Source organism: Ceratotherium simum, chromosome 4, assembly GCF_057802395.1.
Source record: "Ceratotherium simum simum isolate JZ-2026a chromosome 4, ASM5780239v1, whole genome shotgun sequence".
In the NCBI taxonomy this organism is placed as follows: domain Eukaryota; kingdom Metazoa; phylum Chordata; class Mammalia; order Perissodactyla; family Rhinocerotidae; genus Ceratotherium; species Ceratotherium simum.
Window position 1 is genome coordinate 57,443,021 of NC_141903.1, and position 23,796 is coordinate 57,466,816.

Below are 23,796 nucleotides of genomic sequence, written 5' to 3' on the forward strand. Positions count from 1 at the left end.
GCACTTAACCGCTAAGCCACGGGGCCGGCCCCGATTTTTGCTTTTATTGTGTTTATTTTGAGTGGCTTTAGAGGTGCTGATAGAGATAATGGAGAAAGATGATAAACTGCTTTTGGCACCATGAATGGACATAAGCTTCTGGAGAAGTGCTCCCAGAGGCAGACAGAACTGACATGGAAGTGTGCTTAATTTGGCTCCTTTAACCAGCCCTATGTGAGTCAGCAGCAAGTAGAAAAGATGGACCAGCAGTCAGCAGCAACATTACAGCAGAGGGGCCACAAAAGGAGTGAGCTGTCTCCTGCTCCTTGACTCAGTTGTAGTAGGCAATTAAACTTTCTTTGGTAAAGGAGTTAAAGGTTCTGGGTATGGCAGCAGAACAACTGACTACAGGCTGTTGACCCTTGAAGAAAAGGGCTTTTGACTTAAAACTTGGAAGGGCTATCAATCATAATAAGATTAGCTATAATCATTGAGTGCTAAGGACTTTTTAGATAGCATCCCATTTAATCCTATCAAGTAGGCGCTATTATTAACTCCACAATATGGATGAGGAAGTCAAGGCTTATACATGTTACATCACTTGCCCAGAGTCACACAAGTAATCAGCAGGAAGCCGGGATTCAACCCTGTGACCCTGGGCCTGTCTGGCTCTTGAACTGCTCTGTGTGACTGCCGCATTTTGATGGACACATCACAGAGGAGCAGTCTCCTTAGGGGATGGGCCTGGAGGCTAGATTGTGTGAGTGACAGACTTGAGCGCTGGTCTGGAGGATTTTGTTTTTCACATTTCAATATGTTCTCTAGGACTATCTGTTTTGTTTTTCTGTTCTTTTAATCACAAGATCCTTCTTTAAAGGACAGTGAAGGGGGAAAGCAAGCTAGTAGAAACCTCAGCCATATCAATGATGGAATACTACTGTTTGAATAAGTGGTCCCCAAACTTTGAAGTGCAAAAAAATCACCTAGGACATATTAAAAATGCAGATTCGCGTTTTCTCCCTTCAGAGATTCTGATTCAGTAGGTATGGGGCCTGGGAGTCTGCATTCTTAATAAGATCCTTCAGGTGATCCTAATACCTGTGAACCACTTTATGAGCTCCCAACAATACCACCACCTACTGTCAGTGTCCTCTAATTGCAGGCAAAGAGGAAGTTGCCAGGAGAGATTAAATGGCTTCCTAAGGCTGGGCTGGCAATCCTGACCTCTGAAGGGATAACAATGTCTCAGCAGTACACTACTGAGTTGTTGTGGTGAATATGATGGAATTCTTCATACTCAGGATTCTACAAGCCGTTTGCCAGAATGATTTAGGATTATTTATTTCTGGCTAAGGTTAGGAAAAAAAGTGCTCAAAGATAAATAGATTCCCCTTTGCTTCCTAGCCAAAAATAAAGATACAAATCAAAATCCTTCTAAATACCTAGAGATTGCTTCGCTTAGTATGATGAGTACCGAGACGTGCTCGTGTTCTATCTCCAGCTGTATAAGGTTTGAATTAACTAAAGAGGTTTTCCAGTCTGCTGGAAAGCACTATACCTCTTAAAACAAAAGAACACTCCAAAGGCAGTACAACACCACACGAGAATGTCCAAAAAATAGTCTCTGGCCCCAGAAGACTTTTTGTTTTTTATTTCTGAAGTTCGCGTTGCAGTGAAAGCCTTCCTATCAGGTAGGATAAACATGTCAGTTGCCAGTTGACTGACCTGATCATTTATTTATCTTGACTGTCTGAACGAGAAGGGTCACTGGTTTAGCAATGCAGTCCCTTGGCAATGAGCTGACCAGGACTCAAGGGAAGGTTGTCAGCAGCTGCTATTACTAATTTAGCTTGGTGTCCTGCATTATATTTAAAGATCACTACCACTCAGCAAAGTGCCATGGTATGATAAAATGCTTAGGTGGGAGGGGACCCCCCTCCCAGGGCCTCAACGACAGGCGGAACTTTCAGCCGTATTGTGTTACCAGGATACAAGAAACGGCTCCAGCATTTGAAAGTAGGGTGCAGCGTAATTACACGCAATTAACTAAGGACTCCTTGGGCAGCAGCCCAATCTGAGACTTTATCTGTCAGGGCTGCAGAGGAGAAAGAAGGAGGGAGAGACCTTGTCTTAACCGTGTTAGGGAAAAAAATGTCAAAGCTTGAGGCTGATTGAAGAACATCATGTATAATGAGAAATGAAAAGCAGTTCAAATAAAACAAAAACAGTTTTCCACTTCTGTCACTTGAACTGTCTATCTAAAGCAATCATTTTTTACCTAGTTTGAACAATACTATTGATCCACAGAGTGTTTTTTTCCTCTTTGTATCCTCTTAGAGAGCTGGAGAGAATGTTAAAGGGAGAGCAGAGTAGGAACCGAGTTGAGGTAAGCTCCCACCAAGACAATTAGCAACTTTAAGGTGAGAATCCATTCTTCTCTCCTTGTTCAGGGTGAACACTAACTTTATAAAGAAATTGATACTTATATTTGTTACATATGCTATTTCCAGATAAAATGCAAGAATTCATCTGGAAATCTAGGATTTATTTTCTTATATATTTGCCTTAGTTTGGTTAAACTGCTTTGCATGGCAACAGAAATGTGCTGTTAGGCTGGGGGAAAGCATTTCTTGAAAAGACGGAATGCTGATCTTCCTGTAACTTTAGGGATTTAGATGTTTGTGTACAGAATGTCTTCCATTAACTACGGTGAGATTCTTTCAGAAAAAAATATCTTTCAATGAGGCTGAAATTATCAGTAAAGAATAATATATGAATGAGAAAAAAATTATGTAGCCTCTTGGGAAATTGGGGTGCCAGTTCTGTGCAAAGGGCTGTGAGGGCTCAATGAAAATACTTCGCAGTAGCAAGCATTGAAGGTATTAGTCCTATGAGAAGCTCCGAGAGAAACACAAGATACTAAGGGATCATTCTAAAAATCCAAGACATACATAACTTTGTTGTACTATGTATGGCTTCAGCTATTGTTCACTGGCATTTTGTTTTTAACCAGATATGCCACCTTCATCCATTACTGGGCTGCTCGAAGATTGTCTTTGGTGTCAAACTAATCCCAGGCACAAAGTTCCATCTCTTCTATCGCCTTTTACCTTAAAGGACAATGTTTTCTCTTTGCCTGATTGATCTTCAGACTCTGGTCTTTGGCTCTGGTCCTATATGTTTCTCCTCCTGCCACTTAGGCTCTGAGCTGAAGGGAGACTCTTCAGTCATGAGGGGCAGTCAACACTTACATTCTGTAGTCACAGGATCCTGCACAGCCTGCCCTCTGGCCATTCTCCACAGCTGAAAATGTACTGGATGAAATTATTTACATATTAGGGCTTCCATCTCCCTCCCACTCCTTTCCTTCCTTCTTTCCTCCTTGCCTTCCTCCCTTCCTTCTTCCTTCCTCCCTCCCTCCCTCCCATTTCTTTTTTGAAGTAGGAAGGAACGTTGTCTTCTTTTAAAGTTCACATATTATAGGTCAGAATTTGTTACGGCAACAAACTCTCTGGGTAGGATTTTCTAGCCTAGCAGAAGGACCACTTTTTGAGGAAATGTTACCTGCGTTGGATATTCCTTGAAATCAGTTCCAACACCAAGTTTCTGGCGGAACAAAAGAGGAGCTGTGTGGTAGAGAGCATACTAGGCTGGGAGGGAGGAGATAGGGCTGCATTTTGCTCTCCTGCGGGGAGCCACAGTGTGAGCCTGGGACAGTCACTATACCTTCTGAGCCTGAGCCTTCCTGCCTGTGACATGAGAGCTTTAGATGTAAAGCAACTCTGTGCTCCCTCCCATTCCTCAGAGCCTAGCATTCTCTCTATTGGTTGAAATAGATTTAACTGGACTTCCGCATTTTCAAATTTCTTTCTCCCTTCCTTCCATTCTCCCCTCCTTCCTTCTTTCATTCCTTCCTTCTTTCTTCCCTCTCTCCCTCCGTCCCTTCTCCCCTTCTTTTCTCGCCTCCCCCTTCCCTCTCTCCCTCTTTTTCTTCATTTTTCCCAAGCATCCATCTTTACTTTTATTTTGTTTCTCTATTTCTTAAGGTCTGTTATTTTACAGTAGGGAGACAGAGGATCAGATGTGTTAAATGATTTTCCTAAGGTTGCACAGTTAGTGGTTTTGTAAGAACCTGAATGCATCTTTAGGACTGAGTCTCTCTTTCTACTATATTATGTGTCCATAATTTCTCCCTTGCTTTGTCTTGGCGATTCTTATTATAGATAATATGAAGCCCTCCAAAACAAAAAATAAGTACAGACAATCAGATTATACTTTTATTCCAGAACATGGGAAGGGACAAGAGAGGGATAGACAGTGACAAGTAAGCAGACTCTTCCCTGGGAAATGGGGAAGGATCAGGCTTGGGGAACCTAAGAGAATGCTGGAAGTGTTTGCTCCCATAAAAATCCAAGACTGTGAGCGAGGTGTGACAGCTAGAATTTAATTAGTGAAGGCACTGAGAAACAGCAACCACCTCGACCACCCAAACTCATATTCCAGTCTCTGCTCCAAAGACTAGCTGGGTGACCTCGAGGAAATGACTTCACCAACCTCTCAGGGCCTGAGTTGCTCATAAAATAATGATCTGTTAAATATCAATAATGATAATAATAATATAGAATCTGCCTCAAGGCAGGGAGACTGGATTTTTCAGGCTCCTCTGGGCTCTATGTTCTAAGATTTGATTTTATAACTGAAAAGTAACCTTGGACAGACATTGTCAAGACTGTGAAAAAGCCTGAGGCACTATGTAACCCAAGAATTAACAAAACTACTGGTTGGAACCAGGTTTTCATCATTCTGAGCTAAAAAGTGAGAATATACCTTTGTACTTAAAAGGCAATTTTTCTCCCTCCCCTTCTTGCTCCATATATCATTGCATGGTATTTATAATTAGAACTGAATTAAAATAATTAAAAAAAATAACCCATTTTCCTGGTTCTTGCTTGCATCTACTCATGCAGGGTTCCAGTGGCCTGTAAGGTCTCCCCAGGCAGTGGCCTGTGGGAGTCCTGGCTTATCCTCCTTTCCTGCTCCATCTCCCTGCAGCTGGGTGGGCATTGGCACCTTCACTGGCCACCACTCTCTCTTAGATGGGTATTGCTGTGTTGTGAGGTGTCACACCCCTGGTCCCAGTGCCACTGTGCTCACTGACCAAGTGGGGCAGAACACTTTGTGGTATTACATGCTTCCAGAGGGCTTCTAAGCAGGGCTGCTGATGTCTCCACAGTGAGACAGTGTGCCTAATTTTTCCTTATTGTTTCTAGTTCCCAAATAGGGTTCTGACTTTGTGTGTTGGGAGAGGAGTGAGGACGCTGGGCCAGGAGATGGCAAAGCTGCATGAGAAACACCTTGATATCCTCGGACCCAGGCTGAGGCTTTGGTCTTGGGCCAAGCACATAGTGCACCACGGATGACCAACTTTCCTGGTCTCCTGGGACTGAGGAGTTTCCTAGCATGGGAACTCACAGTACTAAAACTGGGCAGTCCTGGGCAAACTGGGACAGTCGGTCACCCTAATGGCTCCCTTAGTCCACACCCCCTCCCAAGGGGTTCCTCAGAGGTCTTGGCATTTAGCCATCTATGAACCCAGCAGTACATATGGCTTAGATTCAAATTAGGCCTGCTGCTTTCTATTTACGTTGATTTTTGTGTAGAAAAAATAAAATCTGAATTTCTTCATTTTCCCATGTTCAAAGAGAACCACTGTACCTGACACACCACCCAAAAGAGGCAGCCCTCCGCACCTGGGGCGTGAGCCAGACGTCAGGGCAAAGTGCTAAGGACTCAGCAACCTCAACAAGTATTTATTAAATGTCTATCAGGACCCTACACAGACCTCAGCCTCTTAGGTCTCAGACCACAGACCATTAGGACAAACCTGAACCATTGTCCTCCTAGCAGAGCAGAAAGATTCTTCACCATTTCTATACTCTTTCCTTGAAAGTGCCCCCCACCTCCAAAAAGGGGATTTTCAGTTCTTTCATCATTATATCAAAATTTAACAGTATTATTTAAATAATACCACCTGGGAATTAGAACTAAACTGACAGCTTACAGAGATCAATCAGTTTTTCAGTTTTATTTTTTCCTTTTAAACCGCGTGAAGGTAATTTAGCCTGCTGCTAATTGCAATCTATTTAATTACAATGCATGCAGATGTAAAACCAAGTACTAACACAGGTTGCAATTAAAACATCATATCAAAAAGCTGTTGAGGTGTCCGTGATCATGGAATTAGAGGATGGGGGAAGCCTCAGAGGTCAGTTAGCTCATTTTCCTATTGTGGGGACTTCACGCCACATTTATATAACGCTTTGTGTACATCTCCTGTGATTATTACACCACAAAAAGGTAGAAAGGATTGACACTAATGTTTATTCTTTAGCCACCAGGTACCAGGCCTGATCTGGGAAGACGACAGAGATGATTTCACTTAACCTGCCCAGCTGCCCTATAAGGGTGGTATTTTACTCGTATTTGTAGGTGAGTTAACGATGCTCCGAGAAATGAGATGGTTTTCCCCAAGTTGTCACAGCTCGTAGGTGATGTCGGGATGAGCTGAACCCAGATCTGCTTGGCATGAATGCTTGCGCTCTCGCCACCCTAGAACATCAGCCGCTCTTCTCTCATGGAGGGAGAACCTGCAACTCACAAAGTGACTTGGCCAAGGCTCGATTACAGAATGTGAGACCCGGAAAAGACGTTAGAGGTTATGAAGGTCAACTTGCTCATTTTATGAGTGAATAAATCGAGGTTCCAAGAAGCTGTGTTGAGCTTGAGGCTTGCTGACTGGGGGCTGTGAAGCCAGTCCTCTCTCCACCCCGGCCTTGGCCTTGGCTCTAGTGCATAAGCTCAGACAACTTCCTCTCCGCTCTCCTGGACAGCTCATCTTTCAGAATCCACTTCTGGGTGATTAATTGTGCTGGACAGGCTGATGCCTGGAGCTTCTGTTTCTTCGAAGGATGGTAGAAGACTAAGTGATGGAGAATTATAGTCTCTCTCCGTAAGAACTCTTCTATTCTGGTGTTTAGGAATTTGCCTCCAAAACCTAGGGAAAATGTGGCTATTCCCTAGCCTTGCGGAAGAGCTGTGATGACTTTGAAAGCTGTGAATGCATACATTCTCCTTAGAAGGAGGAGCCTCAGGCTGCATTAGCAGAGAGTTATGAGATGTTTTGTAAAACTGGTTATAATTTCAATTTTGCGAGAGTGAAGTTTTATTTGTGAATAACGCTTTGTTTGCTGGTGCTTCTCAAACTTGAGCTTGCCTAAGAACTGGGAGGGCCTGTTTGTACTCAGTTGCTTGGGCCCTGGACCCAGAGATTCTGATTCAGGAGGTCTGGGTGTGGCCTGAGGATTCTCGTTTCTCATTAGCCCCTGGGTGATGCTGAGGCAATAAGGCCTGTTTGCCCCAGAAGTGCTGCATAAATGCACCGACCACAGACGATCTGGTCCCCCACAGGAGAGCTGCCTCAGGACCCGATGAACCCAGATATGTGAACACGGCCATGCTTCTTCAAGGCAGCCAAACATCATTTATGAAGAAAGAACTAAGGACGTCTACTTGTTACTCCACCTGTTGCCAATTTATTTTCTCCATTGTAAACAAATGTAGATTCTACAATTTGTTATTTTGCATAAGTTTGATTATATGATGTGTGAAATCCAGTCTTCTGATAATTGCGCAATAGAGTAAGACTTAAAAATAACATCATGTTTCTACACAGTGGAGGCTGCTGTTTTTCATCCCAAAGCTAGTGTCTGCAGCATTTCCACTGTTTTTTGTAGAACCCTATATCCTTCATCCCAGGTTCATTTATAAACTTGACTCATTACTAATCCCCAGTCTCTCTGATCTCCCTCTCCCTTAGTTCGAGGAAGACTATACAGGCAGAATTATGTTGACATGGACTCATTCCCTTTTTCAGTGGCTATTCACTGATAAGAAGATGTGTGATCCTGGCCGCATAACTAAGGAAACTCCTGTTAAAGAACGACTAATGGATCAAAGGAACTGAAGGCTGAAGTGAAGAATCACTTTTTAAACAGCAGCTTCTCCTTGATGTAATTTGCAGGAGCCCCACCAGGCATTTCCAGCACAGGATCTCGCGACGGGAGGGGAATGCAGCAGTGTGTTGTTTTCCCTACACCTCCGGAGATAATGGTCCATGCTGCTCTGTGATTTATTTCTTTCACTGAAAACTTAGAGGGAAGGAATGCATTCAGTGAAACAGAAAAAGGAGAATCTAAAACATGTATTTTTAATTACTGCAATAAAATGCAGCCGCATCAAAAGGCCTCTCGACAGCTTTCGTGATTAAATTTGATAAACAATTTGGTAAATTTTAGGACGTTTACTTGCAAAATTTACCATAAAAGAGTGCACTTCTTTGAGATCTGAAAAGATCTGATTTTCAAGCAGAAAATCACACGGTTCTTCGGAGCGGGCGAAGACACCTGCAGCAAGTCGTGAGGAGGGCTGCGTTCTTATCTCTGTTTGCACCAGCCCATCTCCTGCTCCCAGGTCGACCCCTAACCCCTCTTCTGCTCTTTTGAATTATCCCACTCAGTTTCCAGTTGCACTTTTCTCACCCCAAGAAAAAAAAAAAACGAGGAATGAATGCTTTCTCTTTTATAACCTGCTATTTTGGGAGGTATTTGAGGCTGTCTTTGAACCTTATTTCATTTAAATTGTTTTTTCAAACAAATGTTGTTCTCTACCTAATTTTGGTCACTTCTTTGCCATGCCCTTTCACAGAGCAAAGACAAAAATAGGTGCTAGTGTCACCGAGTAGAAGTTTGCTTCCCAAATGCCCTAACTGTCCTTAATCCAATTCTCTCACATCAGGAACTATAGCTGCTAGTGCTGTTGAGGAAGAATATTTTCCTTGCTTCTGACAGTCTTCCCCTGGTGCCTTGATCCCAAGCCCTCTAATTATGGTTAAGTGTCCTGGAGCTATGGTGCCTGAACATAAATTGTCCTTAAGGAACTAGGTTTTCTTCTGACGTTCACTATTTTGTGTTCTTCTTGCTTATTGACAGTTATGTAAAAACACTTTCAAATTTGTAATGGCTACCACAAAGTCCATTTAACTGACGTATTACATTCCTTTCAACCATTCCTCAATGCTGACTATTTAAAATTTTTTCGTTATGTACGTAATGTTTTCCTGTTTCTGCTTTATTTAATCAGAAGACATTCCCAAGAGTGAGACTATTGGATCAAAGGGCATTAATATTTTTCTAGCTCTTGAAACAGTATGTCAAAGATATTCCATTGTCTGAGTACAATTTCACCGTGATGATACCAGAATTTGGTGTTACTATTATTTGAATTTGTTTTGCCATCTTAATAGATAGATAATGGGGCCTATTATTTTTAAATTTTCGTTTCTTTTGTAACTAGTAAGGTAATACATTTTCTAATATGTTTATTTGCCATTTGTGTCTATCACTTAAAAAATGCGACTTTATGTTGGTAAATATTAGTTCAGTGAATACTGAGTTTATTGGGCATATTCTACCCATGGGCAGGATAGGAGGGAGGGAAAGAGGAAGGAAGGAAGGGACCAGCAAGAACTCGTGTTCTAACAATAGTCATTGGCAGTGCTTGACCTTACTCAAATATGGGCCCATCTTACAAAACCTGTCCCAGTTTAAAATTAGATGACTATAGGGGACAGTCCAAATATGCAGGCTTTAGGAACTGAAGCCTTCTGTTTAACTATTCCTTGCTTCTTTGTTATGAATGTGTTTTGTGTTACCATATGCTCTTCTCCCTTTGAGATGGGCATTTTGCCATGTGTATAATGCTTTGAGACTATTAATTACTCTGTATGAAATAAGTTATTATTACTGCGAGTCTCTTCTCTGTGATTCCAGTTTTCAAGGAGAAGTGGGTTTTCATTTTGTTAGTTTTTAAATAGTCTGCTTCTTATTTTGAGACTTAGTTGCAGTGGCAGGGCACGTAGCTATGGTGAGCTTTCGTGATAACTCAGCTCTCTGGGGTCTGCATAATTTGGGGAAGACATTTGTCATTGGTGACACTCCTGGAAGACTTGAACCTGCTACATGGCTTCTGCTCTGCTTGGGGACATTCAGTATCTCCAATATATTTTTTATGGCTAATGCTACTGAGGATCCATAGACTCATAGAGATGAGCAATCTATTTCTCTGCCTCTAAATAGGACAGCCAGCAGGTGGGCTTGTTCAGTCACTTGTTCAATCATTCATTAGTTCATGGACAAATCCAGCTCATATTTATTAACAAACTGTAGTGCCAGGCACCCTGCTAATAACTCTGATTCAGGATTGTTTAGGGCAGGTAGTGCAGCCGCGCTTCCCCTGGGTGTCCTGTGCTAATTCTCTGATGTCTGTTAAGTACTCATTTAAAAAATAGAAAACTCTTTCTAGCAAACTAACTTTGGCTAATCCAACCCCCAACCTCACCCCACTCCCCCAGCACACACAGCTGATAAGATCCTTGAGCAAAGAAAGGAGTTGGAAAAAATATGTGACTTCAAGATCTGAACATGGAGAAAATGGAGGCCTCATCAGAAACAGGATCAGCAAACAGGGAAGGTCAAGAAATTAATATTGGCCAAATACCAGGTGCTTTATACTGTTGTGAGGATTATAGAGGATGGCAAATATAAAGCACCTCATGATCTGATTTGCATTTGCTGAGGGTCTATGACTACTTGGTTGATCGAATTGTAGGACAACGAGAAAGATTGAGAGGCCAGTCAGAGGCTGTTGGGAGTGTTCAGAGTGATGGTGGCAGCTTAGATCACACTGTGGAGATGAAGAGAGGCAGACAGAGCCCAGATATATTCTGGAAGTTGAAATGGCTATAGTTGCTAAGTGATTGGGTGTGGAAGATGAGGCAAAGGGAAGAATCAAGGTTGACTTCTGGGTCCTGGCTTAAGCAGATGGGTGCTACTATTTATTGAACCAGGAAGAACAGGAATGGAGAGGTATGCTGGGTTGGGAGCAAATTTGAGCCTATGTGTACGGGGAAAGGGGAAATTCTGGGACCACCCTGAGAAATCTTGTCTATAGTTTTCTCCTGACAAATAGGAGGAAATAAATTGGTTACTTAAAAGTGTATCATCTTCTGCAAACTCTCCTGGTTGAATAGATGGGTTAGATTCTCAAAGACTTTTATCTCCTTTAAAAAGATTCCATCCTTCCAAAACCATGACAAAGGCAAAACTTTTAGCTCCTGGAACTTTCTTGTCAAGTGTAATGAAGAGAAGCATAGGGAACATTCACGGAGCACTCACTATGTGCCAATCACTGTTGGAAGAGTTTTACATATGTTACCTCATTTAATCCTCACTGTAACTACATTAAGTAGGTTGCCTTACTCTTCCTATTCTACAAATAGGAAAACTGAGATATTAGGATGGTCAGTACTTGTCTAAAGTCATACAGATAGTAAATGGGAAAGTTCATTTTCGAACCCTGGCAGTCTAGTTTTGGAATTGGTGCTTTCAATCACTGTATTACACAGCACAAAAGAGACTACCAAAAGAATTAAGATTGTTTTCTCATGTTGAGTGCTTAGCTTTAATAAAAACATGCTGAATTTCTTGTCTTTTAAGTTCATCTCTGTTTCTTGTCTTTCAAGTTCATCACAAGTTCATCTCTGTTTCTCTATGGTCTGATACTGACGGGTGCTGTTGTGCATATTCTCCAGAGAAAGAAAGATGGTAAACAAATTAGGAAAGTATCCTATTTATTTTTTGGTGTGTTTGTTTGTGTGTGGGGGTGGGTGTGTATATCCCTATGATACACAAACACACATGATCACTCACATGATCATGATCACTCATGATCACTCATGATCACTCACATAGGCATCTAAAACCATGGAATCTGGATATTGTAAGGGAGCTCAGATATCCTCTTTTTACAGAAAACAGCTTCAGAGGATGAGGCGACTCCACACAACCTGGTTAGTCGAAGAAATAGTGCTGGAATTGAGTTTCACAATGCCACCTGTATTTTTTTATTTCTCTCTTCTATATACTGTGTCACCTCCATCTTCCTCCCAAGTATGCTTCCTTCATGATAATTCTGTATGAGAATTTTGGAGAAGAAGTAGCAACTGTAGACAGTGAATCACTTAAAAATAATCAAAGATCCTCCAGATTTTGCAATGGAGATTGCAGAGGGCCTCTGAGAAACCCTAACTTTTGTGTCCTAAGATTTGTCATCCTCCTAAAGGCCTTCAGTTAATTATTTCTGCCACTATCTCCAGGTGGCACTGTTTCCCTGTTAACACTGCTCTGAGTAAGCACACACTATACTTTCCTTGTAATACCTCACAGCATGATGGAGGTCAAGCTGAAGATTGTACAGATATCTTCACTCAAAAGTAGCAGAATGACTAAAAGTGTCTGCAGCTCACAGACCCAATCTACCCTGGTTCTCGTCTGTTGCCACAACTGGACCAAGGGCTCCAGAACCTGGGAGTTTCTAAACTAGAGAAACATAGGTGGTGGAATAGGTCCCTCTGGGGAGAAGTAGGGATGATATGCTTAGGCTGAAGGGATTGAGAGGAAGCGTGTTCGGAGTGTGGGGTATTTGGGAACTAAAGGGCAATAAAGCAAATTCATTTCAAGTCCTAAACCTCAGAGACTTCAAGAAAGGACAATAAGATGATAGGTGGCTAAGTGGAAACTTCTTGCAGGAGAAACAAGAAATGGCTGGGATCCAAAGGATGTGGCTGTGAAGATGTGGAAGAAGGGAAAGATCTTGTGGATAGAGAAGAAAGCTGGAATTTGGTGAAAATCTGGCTGTGCAGAGTAAATAGATGTAAAGAATTGAGTTTTTCTGTAAATTGAGAGGAGGAGATGGAAGATGGACACAGGTGAATGTCCCTTGGCAGCAGGAGAGTTTTTGGGGAAAGATCCCCCCAGGAAGAGTTGTTAAATGTACATCCTGAGAATCAGGAGAACCAAGGGGACCTGGTGCAGGAGAACACATTGACTACTGGTGTGATTTTCAGTAAGAAGGAAAGGAGAAACATGAATAAGGAAAAACAGCTCTTAGATTTTATCACTGCACACATAAAGCCGTATCCTCTCCTCTACAACATTACCTATAAAGTGATGCACAGTCTTTCCTTCAAGCTCTGCTTCTTGGGGTGTGTTTACACAGAACACAAAAAGTATACTGGTATGTATTCAGCTTTTGTTTCTATTTTTCAAGCCAGAAGTGATTCTTTTTACCAAAAGGGACTTTTGACAAACATCCTTCACTGAAGGATGCTTGCCTATCTATGCTGGCATGAGGGCTCAGAGCAGAGAGACAGGGAGCTGCAGTGTCCCCAGGCACAGCTAGCATCTTGCAGACAGTGTTGAGTAAACAAAGCCTCCAGCAGAAATCAGTGACTCAGTGACTGTATGCTGGGCAAATAAAAGCAAAATCAAGATTTGTTACAAAGAATTTGAAACAATAGAGCTTTCTCTAGAAAAATTGCCCTTCTCAGAAAAGATGCAGACAGAACAGCATAGGGACTATTTCCTTAGGTCAGGGGTAGGCCCGGCAGCAATTCCACAGAGAGAAGGGCTGAACAGTACAATTCGAATTACAACTGTATTCTTTTTTACAAAGACTGATATTATGGAAAATTTCAGTCATCTATAACAACAGACAGACTAGTATATCCATAATTCAACTTCAGCAATTATCAACTGATGGCCAATTTTGTTTCATCTGTATCCTCTTTGCCCTCATATTATTTTTGAAGCATATCCCAGACACTGTATTATTTATCTGTAAATATTTCATTACACATCTATCAAATATATAATCAGCATTCAAACTTCTGATTGTCTCATAAATGTTATAATTTGTTTTGTTTAAAACAGGATCTAAGTAAGGTGCACCCATTGTGTTGATTTATATGTCTTTTGGTCTTTTAAAATCTACAGGTTCTCTTCACTACCTTTTTTTTTATTCCTTGCAATGAATTTGTGGAAGACAACTATATTCTTTAAGTTGTTTGAGTGTAAGCATCCCTGTGGCAGAAACTGGCTAAACATTCATCAACCATGCTTTCTTTTCCTTCTAGGCACACATAACCAAATTTCCCATCCTTCTTTGCACTTAGATGTAACCAAGTGATTGAGTTGTGGCCAATGGAATGTGGGTGGAAGAGATGGGTACCATCATGCCTGGCCCATAAAGACCTCCCATGTACCCCTCCATGCTCTTTCCTCTTCCCTAGTGAAACAGGAGCCATGCATTAAAGATAGAAGGGCCACAAGATGCAAAGAGCCTGCATCCCTGAATCACCATCTGAACAACAGGAGGATAGTTCCTGGCTGCCCAGGAGCACCTTCTGTTTTGTTAGTGAGATTTTGGGTTTGTTTGTAACATCAGCTAGCATTTCCTTAACAATTATTATGATTAACAATTTATATGAATCTCATTATAGAGTAGTGGTTCTCAACCCTGACTGCATATTACAAACACCACAAGAACTTTTAAAAAAGACAGATGCCTGGGCCCTGCCCCAGGACAATTAAATATGAATCACTGGGAGGGCTTCAGGGCATTTAAACAGGGTGTTTAAACAGAGCACAACACGTCATTATAATGTTTCTGGGGTTGAGGACAACTGTTGCTATTATGAGTTCAGTGATTCTTAGCAACTCCTTTTCTCATCTTCGTAAAATACTGAGCTGAAAAACCCCTCTAGATATTGTTTCATTGTGATATACAGATACCAGGCAGGATAAACATTCTTTGGTTATTAATCAAGATTCTGGTGTATAGCATGGTAAAATCAGGTACCCAGCCTCTTACCTCCCGGTTGCCTTTATAGAACACCATTTTAATGGGACTTACTTCTTTCTGGGCCACACTGGCACATACAGTCTTAAAATTTTCCATTGTAATCCTCTATTTATACGTACGTTTCTGCCAGGAAACAAAGAACATTCTTGAGAAGAAGAGTTGTCAAATCATTGCCTCCCATTGACTGGAACAGTGGTGGTCACATAGTAGGCTTTCATTAAATATTGTTGATGAATGAATGAGTGAATGAACTTATCATGAGGAGATTATGGAAGAACCTGGACAGAGTAGTTCTTCCAGAGAGGAGAAGTAGTTGTGAAGAGAAATGAGGAAACAGCTGACTCAAAGTAAGTAAAGCAAGAAGGCTTCTGGTCAATTAGGTTTGAAGAGGAAGAATGTACAGGAGAGAAGAGTGATATCTACAAATTCATTAGAATCATGAGTTATACATAGTACCAGATAGGAAGCATTAGAATCATGAGTTATACATAGTACCAGATAGGAAGCAAATATGCACATCATAAAATGTTAGACTTGGGAGGGACTCAAGCATTGATCTAGTCCAATGATTCTCAAAGTGTGGTCAATGATTCTCAAAGTGTGGTCCATGGACCCTTAAAAGTCCTCATGACCCTCAGGGAGTCTTCGAGGTTAAAACTATTTTCGTAATAATACTACACATGATTTGCCTTTTTCATCATGTTGACATTTGCGTCTAGGGCACCAAAGTAATGGTGAATAGAACTGTTGGTGCCTTAGTATGGATCGAGGCACTAAACTGTACTCTTCACCACCACACACTCACAGTAATAATAAAAAATAATTTTAAAGACCAGTTTTACTTAAGATTGTTCTTGATGAAGCAGTGCAAATTATTAATTTTACTAAATCTTGAACCTCAAGTACATGGCTGTTTACTATTCTGTGTGACAAAACAAGAAGTATGCATAAAGCATTTCCCCTGCATACTAAAGAATGGTGGTTGCCTCTAGGAAAAGCTCTTGTGTGATTGTTTGAGTTGCAAGCTGGACTAGTCGGTTTTTTCATGGTATACTGTTTTTACTTGAAAGAATGACTGACAAACTATAGTTATTCAGACCTGGAATCTGGTGGACATTCTCTTGAAAATAAAAGAATTAAGCCTACTATCTCAAGAAAAACACCTGAAAGTTTTTGTTGACACTGATAAAATTTTAGCTTTCTAGCAAAAATTAGAATTTTGGAAAACATGTATCTACCACCATACTTAATATCTTCCTAATACTTAAAGATTTTCTGATGAGATTGGTGGTAATATTAATGAATATGATTTTTTGATGTTGTGCAAAGTATTGTGTCAACATTTATAAGATCTGAAATAAGCCAGTGAACCAATATTTCCAAGTGACCAATGCATGCTTTTACAAAATCATATATCAGTAAAAGATACATTCAAAGTGCAAGATGGACCCATGGATTTTCATGTAACAGAATACAAAAATTTTGTTGGTATGGCTTCTGCATTGCAACTGATATTTAAGAAACTACAACTTATGAAGTTCGGTATGGTATCATGGATGACTATTGACAATTATCTGGAAAGGCTCTTAAAATATCCCTCCCTTTTCCAACTACATATTTGTGTAAGGCTGGATCTTCTTCATATATTTCGACCTAAATGACATAGCACAATAGATTGAGTACAGAAATAGATGTGAGAATCTAGTTGTCTCCTATGAAGCCAGACATTAAAGAGATTTGCAAAATTGTAGAACAGTTCTACTCTTCTCACTAATTTATTTTTTGTTTTGAAAAATAGTTATTTTTAAAAAATATGTTTTGTAGGTTAACATGTGATGGGTTTACTATTACTAATTTAAAAAACTTTCCAGTTTTAATTCCTAATATGTTAAATATTAATGGATGTAGTCTACCTAAACACAAGATTTTTGGGTTCCTCAGTAATTCTTAAAATTGTGAAGGGTCCTGAGACCAAAAAGGGCTGGGAACCTCTGCTCTATCCCATCACCTCATTGTTCTGATGGGGAAACTGAGGTAAGAACTAGATGAAGAGATAGGACATTAAACATCACTAAATATAAATGATAGTGCTAAAGAGATAGGGCATTAAACATCACTAAAATATAAATGATAGTGCTTCTTTTGCATGAGAAAGTGCTTTTAGACAGAAAACAAACACACAATTCCTTACTAGAAGTGTTTCTGTTGAGTATTTTTATGACCTGGAAGTGCAGTTGTCACAGTGGAGATTCTAAGCTTGAATAATGTATGGCGTGGTGCAACTTACCATAAACAAGTGATTTACTTTATTATTCTAAATTTAAAAACCTTCAGTATGCATCTCAATCACTTGTCTGTTTGGAAAAGTACAAAAGAAAACAACAGCAACAAAAAGAAGAGTATTAGCGGTAGATAAATGCACAACTTATGCTAACTAGAGCTGGTTAGTCGTTAACCTGGGGCCAGAAGTCTGAGGTCCTGGTTGTCAGCTCAGTTGACTACTGGAAACAAGACAGAAATGAGGTCTTCAACAATGTTCTGCTGAGAGAGATGTGATTGAAGAGCATGGGATGCTTCAGAACATTCCTGCAGGCCGTGTCACTGTCAGAGACACAAGAAGGCTCAGCCAATCAAAAATTTTCAAGGACTAGTAACGTTGGACTTCAAGTCATGCAGAATTGTTGGGGGCTGCTGGGGAAGAGAAGCAGAAAGGTTCCAGGTCTAAGGAAGTGGCAGAGAAAAGGGTGATGTAGGTTTCAGGTAGACAGTGTGGTCACACAGTATGCTCTTCACCCAGAGTCACTGAGCATTTTAAATGACAGACATCAAGGTCTCAGAATATAGACATGGGCCAGAGGAGCCCTGCACCTTAGAGGCCCCCATTCTAGCCTCCTCTAGCCACATACCTCCCAACAGGGCAAAGAATCTGTAGGGCCAAGGGGACTTTCCCTCACTGAGCCCACGCTACACACTTGTAGGCCACATTCTGGGCCCAGGGTTCCTGCAATTCTCTGTACAAAAAATCCCCATCCTGTATCCAGGCTAGGCCTGTCTTCCTGAGGGTGGGGCAGGCACCAATGTGTGACTATAAGTCTGAGGCGTGACTGAGGGTTGGCTATTTGAAGAGAGTGTGGATGGAGCTTGGACATGTGGTCTGTGGTGTCCACGCTCAAACACATGAGGCCCCTTGTGGTACAGATGGAGCCAAGACTTATGGATGGCTGTCTTCATGTGCGATTATTCCTGCACAAAACTCTGAGGAGCCCAAGAATTCCAAGTTTGAATCTGACCTTCTCTAGTTCATCACCTCACTGTTGTCAAGGCAGGAGGATAGAACATACTTTTAAACAGCAGGACCCCATTTATACTCTTGTCTGGAGCCCCACAGTTGTTAGGCACAGGTCTATTCAAAACGGTGTTTGCAGACGTCCTGGCTGACCTTTAGCACTGGAAAGTTCCTGGTGAGCCATGGTCTCTATCTCCAATCATTTCTTATCCAGAAACTCAAACTGCAGGATCACAGTGTTTTCTCACATTGTGAATTCTTAGCAAAATAAACATGTTTGTATCCAGGCATTACATCAGAGACTTTTACAAGTCATTAAAGTTATTAAGGAGTCAATAAACTCCTCCCTGAAGGGGAATCAACTGGGCCAGTGGACTGTGTTCCGTCCTCTCAGGAGTATCCAGAGTGTTTGCCTGTGTTGTTGCTGGAATCTTCCCTATACATCAGTCCAGAGGGACAGCTACCCCAGAGCAGGGTCACTGACTCATCCACGGCTTGTGGGGAAGCAAGGCCTGCTAATTCAGAGACTATCAGACCCGGAGGAATCGTGCACGGAACCAGAGCTCCTCAATCATGACACTGTCTGGGAGCACGCCATACATTGGAGAAATGCCTGTTGACTCGCTATCCTAACGGCAGATGGCTCAATTAACAATCAGAACTGTGGCTACTGTTGAGAGTTAAAGATATGACATTCTCAATCTTTGCAAGTCACTCATAAATGTAGTTGCCATTGTGGAGTGCTTCCTGTATGCCACTAATGACTTCATGGTCATTGTTTAATACTTTAGTTTAAATTCACATAACACTACTCTGAGCCAACACTGTTCTAGGCATTTAAAAATGTTAATTCATACAATCCTCATCACAACCTTATATGTAAGCACAATGTTTAATTCCATTTTGCAATTGAGGAAACTGAGGCACAGAGTGGTTAGCTAACGTGCCCAAGGTAGTAACCTAGTAGGTGGTAGACTAGGGGCATGAACTGAGACAGTCTGCCTCCTGGGATTAATATAGTTAATTCTCCCAACAGCCCTTCAGGGCAGACACAATTACCATCGAATTTCACGGAGGAGGCACAGGAAGCAGAGCCCTCTAGGTTCTCCAGCTTTACTGGATGAGCGAATTGGCTAAAGTTGCATAGGTGATAAGAGCTCGAACGCTGTCTACTAAACGGGCTGGACCATGGAGCTCCCCTGCCCCTTTTCTGAGAGTTCTGGGTGAACAGGAGTTTGCTGCGTATTGAAAGACTTTGACAACCATTGAGGTCAGGCCCATTGCGTCATTTCCATTCTCTGTGATAACTGATTTGGGATAAGGGTCGATAGACTGGGATGGGAGAAGCCCTGTGATCACTTTACAAAACACTTGAGATTCTGAGGAGGAAAGATGGGCATTGCAGGAAAGATCAATTGCTCTTGCTGCCTAATGACCTTGGAGAATTTTGGTTACTGGGCGCTCAGTTAACATATGTCTTGGCCATAACCAGGATACATGGAATGAAATGCCTCCTTAGACAGTGAAAGAGTACAGGTTTTGGAGAGTGGCAGACCTGGGTTTGCATTCCACTTTCATTGTTTACTTGACCACCTGGAGTCTTGTTTCCTCCTGCTAAAATGGGAAGGATAGCAGTGACCATGCTGGGTCGAGGTGATGACAGGGCACAGAGCAGGCAGCCCACATACAAATGCCAGTTCCCTTCCCCTTTCTTCCTTCAGAGCTTCGTGTGAGCTCTGAAAGGACCTGTAGAAAGCTCCCTGTGCAGGGGATTTGGCGAATGCAGGGAGCGTCATGCCAGCCCCTTTGTCTCCTGGACTCCGGAAAGTGGAGACCTCCCTGGCCAGCAGTGCAGCCTACTGAGCCCACTGACGCAATGGCTCCGGCAGAAGGCCCAGCTCTGCCTGGCCCTGGGCCTGGACTGCCTGAGCCAAAGTGCAGGAGCCAGGAGGCCTTGCTGGCAAGGCCCAGAGGCCTGCGGCCATCCTTTCTCTTCAGCCTGGGGTCTGCCTCTCCATGCTCAGAGGGATGCTTGGGGCATTTGCAGAAGCAAGATAGGGGAACTGGTGCCAAATTTCTCTTTATCATTCTATTTTGCGGTTTTGTTTTGTGTTATGGGATAAAGACAAATGAGCAGTAAAACCATTCCTGAGAAGCCATCAAAATTGGCGATTTGTCCCCCGGGTCAGGGCTGCAAAAGGGCCAGGAAGCTGTAACTTCACATTTTTTGTATTCTTTAGGGGAGGGTAAGGAGCCCAGGTCTAGAAATATTTCTAAAGCGTTTCCTTTGCTCTCCCTGCCTGGCTCAGAGGTAAGAGAGGGAGCTGGAGCATATGTTCCATATTGATTTGCATTTGCACATTTTCCTGCATCCATTATTTCACCTCATTAGGGCTTGGAAGGGGAAGCGGAGCCGAGTGCGGCGGCAGCATGCGCTTTCCTGAGCCCTGTGGAGAATTGTCCCAAACGGTAAATGAAACAGTTGCAAGGGCCAGCCAGGAGCCTGCGGGCAGCCGGCATCTCTGGGCCCGAGCCCAGCAGTGACCAGCCAGCTTAGAAGGGTCCAGCTGCGCCCAAGTCACATGACCCAGTGAGGGAGCATCCCCGGCCAGGCGGCTCCGTGATTGATGATCCCACTGGAGCTCACAGTGTCTGCAAGGCCCTGTGGATCCCCACATGTCTGCTCTCCTGGTTTTATGCTCCTGGAGCAGTAAAGCAAATGGTTATAACGAAGCAACCCCTTCCCTCTTTCACTAATGACCACGTTTTAAAAGTGAGGGTGGACAGAGAACTATTGTTCTTAATGAAAGTGACATAAAGGAAATCCCAAAATCAGGGTTGATCAAGAAGTAGGAGGCATGGTGATGGGGGGGCAGCTTGCCTCTGTGGCTTTCATGCACACCTGAACTTTATAACCAAATAAGCCTCTATGTTCAGTTGTATTTTGTGTGAATGTATTAAAAATATGTGTATGTATGTATATGTATGTACATATTTATGTGTATGTGTGTAGATATGGAAGTGGCCCAGGCCTTACCAGACCTCCTGACAGCCCTACCTAGGACAATCCTCAAAGGTCTGTGTGATCTTCTCCTTTGATCCTCTGATGGCTATCTTATGGTTTGCTTCTGAGACTTTTCTCTTTCCCTTCCTTGGTTTCTAGACCTGGCTCTGTCACTCATCAGCTGTGTGAACATGAATAAATCGTTTGACTCCCCTGGGCCTCAATTTCCTCATCAGTTGAGTAGATGACACCATATTGAGTGGCCTAGTTACGGTGTTGAGGTTTTGTGAAAACAAAATGACCCAACAATACCTGCCAATGTGTTTCCGTGGTGATAAAGTGCTATGTAAAAGTGGAGTGGTATCATTTGGGCATGAATAAAGCCATTTTCCCCCCTTGCCTGTGAAGAGTTGTCTTTATTGATTATCTATTGAATCTTTCCCTTAAAGTCATCTGGACTAGCTCTGGGCCTCCCGTAAGCAAAACATCATGAGATCAAAAAGCTAGTCTTTGAGGAGAAAAAGTGCCCTTCATAAGCTTCCCCAAGGGGCAGGGATCAAGCGAATTCAGGGCTTACTGAAATAGTGAGATGTTTGGTGATTGTTCTTGCCTCCATCCAGAAAGGGAAGTGGACAACGGAGCATTTGCTGACCCGCCTGGTGGTCCTGAGGAGAGAAGCGTCCAGGCTGGAGGAATGTAAGAAGATCACGAAGAATCTGTGGCAAGAGGTAGGGTCCAGCCAGCCCTGGGGGCATGGCATGACCCTGGTACATGGTGGGAGACCATTATTTCATAGATTCTTTTTTTTTTTTTTGTGAGGAAGATCAGCCTTGAGATAACATCCATGCTAATCCTCTTCTTTTTGCTGAGGAAGACCAGCTCTCAGCTAACACCTATTGCCAATCCTCCTCCTTTTACTTCCCAAAGCCCCAGTAGATAGTTGTATGTCATAGTTGCACATCCTTCTAGTTGCTGTATGTGGGACGCGGCCTCAGCATGGCTGGAGAAGTGGTGCGCCGGTGGCGTCCAGGATCCCAACCCCGGGCTGCCAGTAGTGGAACACACGCACTTAACCGCTAAGCCACGGGGCCGGCCCTATTTCATAGATTCTGATTGCCACTGAAAAGACACAAAAGCTGTCAGGACTGCTTTTCACCTCTTATCCTCTGAGAAGTGTTTTTCACGGGTCTGTGGTTTATCAGCTCTAAATTAAATGGTTCACAGTGCCATTTGCTTTAAGGTAACTTGAAAAGAATCACTAGGCCCTAGAACAAACAGTACAGAGAAGTGGGCGGATTAGAAAGCAAAATCGGGCATCGGGATAACAACAGTTTACCCTCACGGAAAGGAATTTTCTGCCAACTGTTCCCATATACTTTCCTTTCAAACATCCCCTCATTACCATTTTAAAACATGTTCTTATTCAGCTGCTCTCTGGTTCTACAGTTTGGCAAAGTAAAGTTGGTAGTGTTAGCCATTATGTGGTAGCTCGGGTGCAAGGCATGCTGGGTCTTTGGCATTCAGGACATGGGAAGGTGTGGAGGAGGGAGAGGGCAGCCATGTTAGAGTCTGGAAGCCGATAGCCCCAGATACACAGTGGGGAATGGGCATAGCAGAGGGTGATGCAGGGATTGTTGCAAATCAGGGGACCAGGCAGGCTATGATTGCCGCTCCCTGGCAGCAGGAGCATCCTGCCTTCAGCTTGGAGGGTGGTAAGTCATCCTAAGAGAGGGTTCTGGAAGACAACATAGAGGCAGAGTATCCAGACCTAGACAAATGGACTGTGTTTCGGGTTGGGCTTGGGCACTAGACAGGGCAGCAGGCTACACAAAGGAGGCAACAGTGTCTGTGGCCTGCCAGGATCCAGGGACTAAGCAGAGCTTGGCTTAGGGGACAAATGAAAGCTTGCGCTTGGCCCTGCTGTGCCTGGGCTGGGGGCTCCACTTGGCAGGCTGACTAAAAACCTGACTATCTTGATAGGGCTACTAGTAACAGTCCAAACCCCTATTGGCTGGCCCTGACTATTTGGTGATTGGATCAGGGATTGGGGCTGCCTGAATCTGAAGGATGGAGACTTCAAGAGATGTACCTACAAGAACCTAGAGAAGATAGAGGCTGAGATTTGAGGATAATATGACTCCCATAAATATTATTTGCTAGTATTCAGGGACAGAACTACAAAGCAGAAGAAGATTCCTCTTTGGAATAATCACCTTTTACACTTTCAATACCGCCTTAGATGAAGGTGGGATACAGATTGGCTCTGAGGGCACTTTACCCTTTCACGATCATGAAAATGATCATTTTCATGAGTTTGCAGGGCAGGTGGCTGGAGTTGAGAGTGGTCAATTAGCATGACGTGTAGTTAAACTAATGGGTTAGAATAGGACTTTGGACTTGGCCTCAGTAACTTCAGGCTTTAATCCGTGGAGCCAAACTCTTGACTTTGTGGGAGGTAGTTTTGACAACTGCTGCTGCTTTGAGGAGGCAGAAACAGTGTGCACAGAAGTTCTGTCATAATTAGGGGAGGGGAAGGGAGGACTGAGGATGGAAGCTGGGCTCAGGGGTGGGTTGGGCTATCAACCAACGTTGTACAAACAGCAGGACTTCACTTGGAGGTAATAGGGAATCTGAAGCCCCAAGAACTTTACTCTTGAATCTCTGAAGGGGAGAAGTTGGTCTTGTTTGAGAAGGTTTCTGGGTTCTGAAC

The 23,796-nt window shown here is 42.8% G+C and overlaps 1 long non-coding RNA gene across 1 annotated transcript in view; it reads left to right on the forward strand.

The window, feature by feature from the left end:
- The window catches only part of LOC147917302 (uncharacterized), a 70,084-nt gene extending 58,288 nt beyond the window's left edge, over window positions 1-11,796 (forward strand). The window contains exon 3 of the long non-coding RNA XR_015551981.1: window positions 6,371-11,796. This is a non-coding gene — a long non-coding RNA (uncharacterized LOC147917302). The remainder of the gene's footprint in view (window positions 1-6,370) is intronic.
- The last annotated feature ends 12,000 nt before the right edge of the window (window positions 11,797-23,796 follow it).